Below are 11,025 nucleotides of genomic sequence, written 5' to 3' on the forward strand. Positions count from 1 at the left end.
CTATTTACCGTAGTAGTTGAAGACAAAGTGCATATAATCTTGGGAGTTCTAGGGCCCCACCCACAGCCAATCTACAACAGCTGTTGCTCTCTGGAAAGCACTATCTCCTGGCCAATGAGCACAAAAACAGAGCATTAAACCACCAAAGCTAAGAACGCTCACAGAGTTCATTACACCCACCCTGCCACCTCCACAGGTGCTAGTATCCATGGCTGACAGACCCATAGATGGTTCACAGGCCTCTGTGCAGACAACTAACCCCCAGTACCAGCACAGAGCTGGGTAGACTTGCTGGATGGCTAGATCCAGAAGAGAGACAACAATCACTGCAGTCCAGCTCACAGGAAATCACATCCATAGGAAAAGGGATAGAGTACTATTGCAAGGGAACACATCATGGGACAAAATAGTCTGAACAACAGCCTTCAGCTCTAGACATTTCCTCTGACAGAGCCTACCCAAATGAGAAGAAACCAGAAAAATAACTGGTAATATGACAAAACAAGGCACTTTAACACCACTCAAAAATTACCCTGGTTCACCAGCAATGGATCCAAACCAAGAAAAAAATCCTGATTTACCTCAAAAAGAATTCAGGAGGTTAGCTATTAAGCTAATCAAGGAGGCACCAAAGGAAGGCTATTAAGCTAATCAAGGAGGCAACAAAGAAAGGCAAAGCTTAATGCAAGGAAATACAAAAAAAATGATACAAGAAGTGAAGAGGGAAATATTCAAGGAAATAGATAGCATAAAGAAAAAACAATCCCAACTTCAGGTGATTATTGGACACACGTATAGAAATGCAAAATGCTCTGGAAAGTCTTAGTCATAGATTTGAACAAATAGAATAAAGAAATTCAGGGCTCAAAGACAAGGTTTTCGAATTAACCAAGTCCAATAAAGACAAAGAAAAGGGGATAAGAAAATATGAACAAAGCCTCTAAGAAGACTGAGATTTTGTTAAACTAACAAACCTAACAATAATTGGTGTTCCTGAAGAAGAAGATAAATCTTGGAAAGTTTGGAAAACATATTTGTGAGAATACTTGAGGAAAGCTTCCCAAGCCTTACTAGAGACCTAGACATCCAAACACAAAAAGCACAAAGAACACCTGGGAAGTTCATCATAAAATGATCATCACCTGGACACATTGTCGTCAGTTTAAAGTTAAGATGAATGAAAGAATTTTAAGAGTTGTGAGACTAAAGCACCAGGTAATCTATGAAGAAAAATCTATCAGATCATCAAGAGATTTCTCAGCAGAAACCCTATAAGATCAGGGGATTGGGACCCTAACTTCAGCCTCCTGAAACAAAAAAAAATTATCAGCCAATAATTTTGTAATTAGTAAATCTAAGCATCATATGTGAAGGAGACATATGACTTTTTCAGACAAGCAAATGCTGAGAGAATTTGCCACTATCAAGCCATCACTACAATAACTGCTAAAAGAAGCTCTAACTCCTGAAAGAAATCCTGGAAACACATGAAAACAGAACCTCTTTAAAGCATAAATCACACAGGGCCTATCAAACAAAAATACAAGTTAAAATTTAAAAAAAAGAAAAAAGATACACAGGCAACAAGTAGCATGATAAATGCAATGGTACCTCACATCTCAATAATAACACTGAATGTAAATGGCCCAAATGCTTCACTTAAAAGATACAGAACTGGAGTGGTAAGAGAAGGCATCCTTGTCTTGTGCCAGTTTTCAAAGGGAATTCTTCCAGGTTTTGCCCAGTCAATATGATATTGGCTGGGGCTTTGTCATAAATAGCTCTTATTATTCTGAGATACGTTTTATCAATATCTAGTTTCTTGAGAGTTTTTAGAATAAAAGGATGTTGAATTTTATCAAAGGCCTTTTCTATTGAGATAACCGTGGTTTTTGTCTGGCTCTGTTTATGTGATGAGTTATGTTTATTCATCTGTATATGTTGAACCAGCCTTGCATCCCAGGGACAAAGCCAACTTGATGGTGGTGGATAAGCCTTTTTTTTTTTTTTTTTTTTTTTTTGAGTCCCACTCTGTCACCAGGCTGGAACACGGTGGTGGAATCTCAGCTCACTGTAACCTCCACCTCCCCAGTTCAAGCAATTCTCCCACTTCAGCCTCCCAAGTAGCTGGGACTTCAGGTGCACACCAGTACACCCAGCTCATTTTTGTATTTTTAGTAGAGACAGATTTCACCATGTTGGCCAAGACAGTCTCCATCTCTTGACCTCGTGATCCACCCATGTTCGCTTTCCAAATTGCTGGGATTATAAGCGTGTACTACCACACCCAGCCTGGATAAGCTGTTGGTGTGCTGCTCAATTTGGTTTGCCAGTATTTCATTGAGGATGTTTGCGTAGATGTTCATCAGGGATGTTGGCCTCAAAATTTTCTTTTTTGTTGTGTCTCTGCCAGGTTTTGATATCAGGACAATGCTGGCCTCATAAAATGAGTTAGGGAGGAGTTCCTCTTTTTCTATTGTTTGGGGTACTTTCAGAAGGAATGGTACCAGCTCCTCTTTGTACCTCTGATAGAATTAAGCTGTGACTCTATCTGGTCCTGGGCTTTTTTTGGTTGGTAGGCTATTAATTACTGCCTCAGTTTCAGAACTTGCTATTGATCCATTCAGGGATTCAAAGTTTTCCTGGTTTAGTCTTGGGAGGGTGTATGCATCAAGGAATTTATCCATTTCTGCTAGATTTTTTAGATTATTTGCACAAAGATGTTTATAGTATTCTCTGATAGTAGTTTGTATTTCTGTGGGATCAGTGGTGATATCCCCTTTACCATTTTTTATTGTGTCTATTTGATTCTCTCTTTTCTTCTTTATTGGTCTGATTCATGGCCTATGTATTTTGTTGATCCTTTTTAAAAAACCAGCCCCTGTATTTATTGATTTTGTGAAGACTCTTTCATGTCTCTATCTCCTTCAGTTATGCTCTATATTAGTTATTTCTTGTCTTCTGCTAGCTTTTGAATTTGTTTGCTCTTGCTCCTGTAGTTCTTTTAACTGTGATGTTAGGATGTTGATTTTAGTTCTTTCATGCTCCCTTGTGAGCATTTAGTGCTATAAATTTCCCTTTAAACACTGCTTTCACTGTGTCCTAGAGATTCTGGTATGTTGTGTCTTCATTCTCATTGGTTTCAAAGAACATGTTTATTTCTGCCTTCATTTCATTATTTACCCAGTAATCATTCAGGAGCATGTTGTTCAGTTTCCATGTAGTTGTGCGGTTTTGAGTGAGTTTTTTAATCCTGAGTTCTAATTTGATTGCACTGTGGTCTGAGAGACTGTTTGTTATGATTTCTTTTCTTTTTCATTTGCTGAGGAGTGTGTTACTTCCAGTTATGTGGTCAATTTTAGAACAAGTGTGATGTGGTGGTGAGAATAATGTATATTATGTCAATTTGGAGTAGAGAGTTCTGTAGATGACTAGAAGGTCTTCTTGGTTCAGAGCTGAGTTCAAGTCCTGAATATCCTTGTTAATTTTCTGTCTCATTGATCTGTCTAATATTGACAGTGAGGTGTCTAGGTCTCTTTGTAGATCTCTAAGAACTTGCTTTATGAATCTGGGTGCTCCTGTATTGGGTGCATATATATTAAGGATAGTTAGCTCTTCTTGTTGCATTGATCCCTTTACCGTTATGTAATGTCCTTCTTTGTCTCTTTGAATCTTGGTTGGTTTAAAGTCTGTTTGATCAGAGACTAGGATTGCAACACTGCTTTTTTTGCTTTCCATTTTCTTGGTAAATATTCCTCCATTCCTGTATTTTGAGCCTATATGTGTCTTTGCATGTGAAATGGGTCTCCTGAATACACACTGAAGAGTCTTGATTTTTTATCCAGTTTTTCAGTCTGTGTCTTCCAGTTGGGCATTTAGCCTGTTTGCATTTAAGGTTAATATTGTTAAGTGTGAATTTGATCTTGTCATTATGACACTAGCTGGTTATTTTGTCCATTAGTTGATGCAATTTGTTCATAGTGTTGATGATCTTTACAATTTAGTGTGTGTTTGCCGTGGCTGGTACCAGTTTTTCCTTTCCATGTTTAGTGCTTCTTTCAAGTGCTCTTGTAAGGCAAGTCTGATGGTGACAAAATCTCTCAGCATTACTTGTATGTAAAGGATTTTATTTCACTTTTGCTTATGAAGCTTAGTTTGGCTGGATATGAAATTCTGTGTTAAAAATCATTTTCTTTAAGGATGTTGAATATTGGCCCCCACTCTCTTCTGGCTTGTAGGGTTTCTGCAGAGAGACCCACTGTTAATCTCATGGCCATCCCTTTTTGCGTAACCCAACCTTTCTCTCTGGCTACCCTTAACATTTTTTCCCTAATATCAACATTGGTGAATCTGACAATTATGTGTCTTGGGGTTGCTCTTCTTAAGAAATATCTTTGGAGAGTTATCTATATTTCCTGAATTTGAATGCTGGCCTGTCTTGCTAGTATTGAAAGTTCTGGCCAGGGCAATCAGGCAAGAGAAAGAAGTAAAAGATATTCAAATAGGAAAAGAGGAAGGCAAATTGTCTCTGTTTGCTGATGAAATGATTGTATATTTAGAAACTATCATTAGAATGAACTGACAACCAACAGAATGGTAAAAAATTTTTGCAATCTACCCATCTGACAAAGGGCTGATATCCAGAATCTACAAAGAACTTTAAAAAAATTATGAGGAAAAAACAAACAACCTCATCAAAAAGTGGGTGAAGGATATGAACAGACACTTTTCAAAAGAAGATGTTTATGCAGCCAACAAACATATGAAAAAAAGCTCATCATTACTCGTCATTAGAGAAATGCAAATCAAAACCACATTGAGATATCACCTCATGCCAGTTAGAATAGCAATCATTAAAAAAATTGGAGACAAGAGATGCTGGAGAGGATATGGAGAAATAAAAGTGCTTTTACACAGTTGGTAGGAATGTAAATTAGTTCAAACACTGTGGAAGACAGTGTGGTAATTCCTCCAGGATCTAGAAAGAGAAATATTATTTGACTCAGCAATCCTATTACTGGGTATATACCCAAAGGATTTATAAATTATTCTATTATAAAGGCACATGCACACATATGTTCATTGTGGCACTATTTACAATAGCAAAGACTTGGAACCAACCCAAATGCCCATCAATAATAGACTGGATAGAGAAAATGTGACACATATATGCCATGGAATACTATGCAGCCATAAAAAAGGATGAGTTTGTGTCCTTTGCAGGGACATGGATGAAACTGAAAACCATCATTCTCAGCAAACACACAAGAACAGAAAGCCAAACACCACATATTCTCACTGATAAATGGGAGTTGAACAATGAGAACACATGGACACAGGGAGGGGAATGTCACAAATGGGTCTGTCAGGGCTAGGGGGCTAGGGGAAGGACAGTGTTAGGAGAAATACCTAATGTAGATGACAGGTTGATGGGTGGAGCAAACTATCATAGCACAAGTATACCTATGTAACAAACTTGCACATCCTGCACGTGTATCCCAAAACTTAAAGTACAATAATTAAAAATAAAAATAAATTTTTAAAAAGATAAGAACCAAAGAATCAACAAGAACTCACTAACCAACTATCTGCTACCTTCAGGAGACTTGCCTAACACATAAGGACGGACATGAACTTAAAGGAAAGGGATGGAAAAAGGCATTCCATGTAAATGTACACCAAAAGTGAGGAGGGGTAGGTATTCTTATACCAGACAAAACAAACTTTAAAGCAACAGCAGTTGCAAGAGAAAAAGGGAGACATTATATAATACACACACACACACACACACACACACACACACACACGTACACACACACGCATATATATGAGGGACAAGGTAAAAGGTATCGTCAAACAGGAAAGTATCACAATATTAAACATATACACACCTAACATTGGAGTCCCCAAATTTATAAAACAATTACTAATAGACCCAAAAAAATGAGATAGACAGCAACACACTAAAGTGGAGGACTTGAATACTCCACTGACAGCATTAGTCAGTTCATCAAGACAATCAACAAAGAAAAACTGGGTAGTGTAACTATACCTTGGAACAAATGGGCTTAATAGATATGTAAAGGACATTTCATCCAATAACTGCAAAATACACATACCATTCAATAGTACATGGAAATTTCTCCAAGATAGACCATATGATAGGCCATAAAATGAGCCTCGGTAGATTTAAAAAATTTGAGATTGTATCAAGCACTCTCTCAGACCCCAGAGGAATAAAACTGGAAATCAACTTCAAAAGGAACATTCAGAATCATGCAAATACATGAAAATTAAGTAATTTGCTCCTGAATGAGCATTGGGTTAAAAACACAATCAAAATGGAAACTTAAAAAATTCTTTGAATGGAATGACAATAATGACACAACCTATCAAAACCTCTGGGATACAGCAAAGGCAGTGATAAGAGGAAGGTTTATAGCCATAAATGCCTACATAAAAAAGACTGAAAGAGCACAAACTGACATTCTAAATTCATACCTCAAGGAACTAGAGAAACAAGAACAAACCAAACCCAAACCCAGCAGAAGAAAAAAAAAATAACCAAGATCAGAGAAGAACTAAATTAAATTGAAACAGCAACGAGAATACAAAAGATAAATGAAACAAACAGCTGGCTCCTTGAAAAGATAAATAAAATTGGTAGACCATTGGCAACATCAACCAAGAAAAAAGAAAAAATTCAAATAAACTCATTAGGAAACAAAATAACACCACTGAAATACAAGAGAATACTCAAGGATACTATGAACACCTTTATGGACATAAACTAGAAAACTTAGAAAAGATGAATAAATTCCTGGAAAAATATAACCCTCCTGGCTTAAATCAGGAAGAATTAGATACCCTGAATAGACCAATAACAAGCAGTGAGATCAAAATGGTAATTAAGTGTCCAGGAATTTATCCATTTCTTCTAGATTTACTGGTTTATTTGCATAGAGGTATTTGTAGTAATTGCTGATGGCAGTTTGTATTTCTGCGGGATCTGTGGCGATATCCCCTCTATCATTTTTCATTGCATCTATTTGATTCTCCTCTCTTTTCTTTTTTATTAGCCTGGCTAGCAGTCTATCTATTTTGCTGATTTTTTCAAGAAACCAGCTCCTGGATTTATTGATTTTTTGAAGGGTTTTTTGTGTTTCTATTTCCTTCCGTTCTGCTCTGATCTTAGTTATTTCTTGTCTTCTGCTAGCTTTTGAATTTGTTTGATCTTGTCTTTGTTCTCATTGGTTTCGAAGAACATATTTATTTCTGCCTTCATTTCATTATGTGTCCAGTAGTCATTCAGGAGCAGGTTGTTCAGCTTCCACGTATTTGGGACTTAATTAAACTAAAGAGTTTTTTCCACATCAAAACAAACAGACAGTCAGCAGAGTAAACAGACAAACTACAGATTGGGAGAAAATCTTCACAATCTATACATCACATCTGATGAAGGACCAATGTCCAGACTGTACAACAAACTCAAACAAATCAGTAAGAAAAAATAAAAGCAATCCCAACAAAACGTGTGCTAAGGACATGAATAGAAAATTCTTAAAAGAAGATATACAAATGGCCATCAAACATATGAAAAATGCTTAACATCACTAATGATCAGGGAAATGCAAATCAAAACCATAATGTGATACCACCTTACTCCTGCAAGAATGGCCATAATAAAAAATTAAATTAAAAAAAGGAGATATTGCCATGGATACAGTGATCAGGGAACATTTCTACATTGCTGGTGGGAATGTAAACTAGTACAGCCACTACGAAAAACAGTGTAGAGATTCCTTGAATAACTAAAAGTAGAACTATCATTTGATCCAGCAATCCCACTACTGGGTATCTACCAAGAGGAAAAAAAGTCATTATACAAAAAAGATACTTGCACACGCATGTTTATAGCAGCACAATTCACCTTTGCAAAATTTTGGAATCAACACAAATGCCCATCTATCAATGAGTAGATAAAGAAACTGTTGTACACCCATACACACACACACACACACACACACACACACACACACACACACAATATATGATTGAATACTACTCAGCTATAAAAAGGAATGAATTAATGGCATTTGCTGCTACCTGGATGAGACTGGAGACTATTCTAAGTGAAGTAATTCAGGAATGGAAAGCCAAACACCGTGTGTTCTCCTTGATGTTTGAGGGCCAATCTATGAAGTGGCAAAGACAGAAGAATGATACAATGGACTTTGGGAACTTGGGGAAGAGTAGAGGGGCAAAGGATAAAAGACCACAAATAGGGTGCAGCATATTCTGCTCAGGTAATGGGTGCAGCAAAATGTCACAAATCACCACTAAAGAACTTACTCATGTAACCAAATACCACCTGTACCCCAACCACCTATGGAAAAATCTTTTAGAAGAAATAAAAACAAAAAATCAATCAAACAAGAGTTCATAATCAAAGATGACCAAATTCAGAAGAAATCAGCAGGAATAACAACAAAAGAACAACAAATCATAATTAGACCTACTAAAACATTCTGCTTTGGTTTTGTTTTTCAAATACAGATTTATTTTATCAATTGTTCTATAACAAACTGCCCAACAATTCTGATTAAAATCAACCATTTTATTTTGTTCGCAACTTTTGTGGGTCAGGAGTTTGGAAAGGTCTCAGCTGGTTGTTTCCTCTCTGGTCCAGTTGATATCAGGGGGACGGCTGGGGCTAGAGAAGGTATTTCCAAAATGTCTTTTTTAGTCTTTTTAATTTATATGGTTGGTGCCTCAATGCTGCTTGACTTCTCTTTCTCTCCACATGTTTTATCCTCAAAGGCCTGGCCACTCAACTTGGGGTTCTCATAGCATCATGGTTTCAGGGTAATCACACTTCTGTTATTGTTAGTTGGCTTCCAAGTAAAGTTACCAAGTTCACCAAATAAAAATACAGAGCTCACTCTTAAATTTGAATTTAAGAAAAACAAGAAATATGTTCAGCATATGTTCAGTATGTCCTATTACCCAGGACATACTTACATTGAAAAAAGTATTATCAACCCTTCTTCAAAAAGAAAGCAAGCCAAAGTCTTCTGGGACAATTAAGGGCCTTATTTGGAATTGAAATAGCGCCATTTTCACCATATAATATTGGTCAAGCAGCCACAATGTCTACCCAGATTTAAGGAATCTTGAGGAATTGGCAATGTCACATTGCAAAAGGGCATATGGGATGGGATATATTGTGGTGGCCATCTTTGGAAAATACAGTCCACAATAATAAATATAAATATGCAATAAAATATTAAGAAAACGAAATATGGAATCACAAAAATGAATAGGGTGATACTATTAAAAAGAGCTAGCGCTTTCAAAAATAAAAATTATAATAATTAAAATTTTTAAAATCTTGAGTGGTTAGATTGAACAGCAGATTAAACACAACTAAGTAATAATAGCTTGTATTATTGACACAAAATATTTACTCCCACTTCTTGAAAGTGAATTATGCATCCCATTTTTGCCATAAATTGTGCAGTGCCTCCAGTGTAGGAATATACAGACTTGTGCCATTGATGTTGAGTTTGGTATATTGCTCCCTTTGGCCAACAGCATGTGAGCAAATGTGACATTCACTGTGTCCAAGCAACAGGTTTAACAGCCATTGCTTATTTTGTGCCAGCTCTCTTTCTCTTTTCCCTCTTCTATGAAAATATCGCGTTTTGCATAAGCAAAGATTCTTCAGCCTGGATCCTATACTTTAAAAAAATGTAGAACAGAGTCATCAGTGATCTGAAGTGACCAGCAGCTTTCAAAAAAAATAAAAAGAAAAAGAAAGAGAGAGAGAGAAATGATATTTTAAAGCCACTAAGATGGCATGGGAGTTTGGTTCAGCATAGACACCTTGTCTGACATATCACTCATCATGTATGCATAGGAAGATGAACATATTTCCTGCAAGTATGGTAACATATGATGCCAAAATTTGCCTTCTAATGTGTGAACTCTCCTTATTGGAGAATAGATTCACAGTAATAAATTTCAAACCACCGGTATAAACTAATATCTTAGTGAGACTAAACTATTGGGATAGAAGCTTCTGTATTCTACCCTCCTTAAAATAACTGACTCCTTCTCAGTGATTTTGACAACAATATTTTACTTAGAATAACATCTGTTTAATGGAGAATAGCCACTTTTCTAAATTCAATAAGCTTGGGAGCAGAGCTATATTTATGTATGTTCCACAAAATACTTGGACATTTGAAAAGCAGTCACTTTAGAGAGTCAGCATTCAATTTATTAAACTTCTGAGTTTCCCTTGGGTGCAGCTGCTGAAGAAATTGTAAATCACACTAAACACAGGAAATCCCACTAGGGATAGAGAAAGAGAGCAGGATAAACTTTGGATTTTAATTTCTTTGAAACTTAACAACCAGGGACAATAGTATTTGATATTAGATTACAATGTATTTGTATTTTTATATTTAGTACTTTAATCTGTAAGAGGATTTAATTTCATTGAATGTCAATTTCTCCTCAAAAATTAATCATGTGAGAGGAGTTTATGTTGAAATTGGGCTATCTTTATATTGACAGTTTATTATTTGCACATTTTAGTGTTGTCATCTGATGTCATGAACTACAAATAGGCTTTGTTGAAACAATATGGCTGTAAACAACCTAAGAAGGTAAAAAGATATGGAAATGAATTTTCAGTGTTTGTACAAATACAATCTAAGTGTTAATTTAATAATAGATTTTTTTTTGTCCAATTTCAGAGACTTCTGGCAACAAAATTATACCATCTATTGGTGGTTCCAGAAAAAAATGCCCAAAGAAACAGTGGGTTTATAATGAGGAAGTGGCCTCATAAAGATAGAAACAGGACTGTCATGGTAGGCTGCTTCTGTTTTTCCCAAAGGGGTACAAACACAACACTAGTAATCTATGGGTATATTAATTAAACTCGGCTGTTTATAAGAACAAGAAGAGCTAAAATATTAAAAGGATTGGACTCTGCCTCACACTCTTAATGTTTAC

This window comes from Sapajus apella, unplaced genomic scaffold (genome assembly GCF_009761245.1).
Source record: "Sapajus apella isolate SASKATOON/1434 unplaced genomic scaffold, GSC_monkey_1.0 scaffold2, whole genome shotgun sequence".
Lineage (NCBI taxonomy): Eukaryota > Metazoa > Chordata > Mammalia > Primates > Cebidae > Sapajus > Sapajus apella.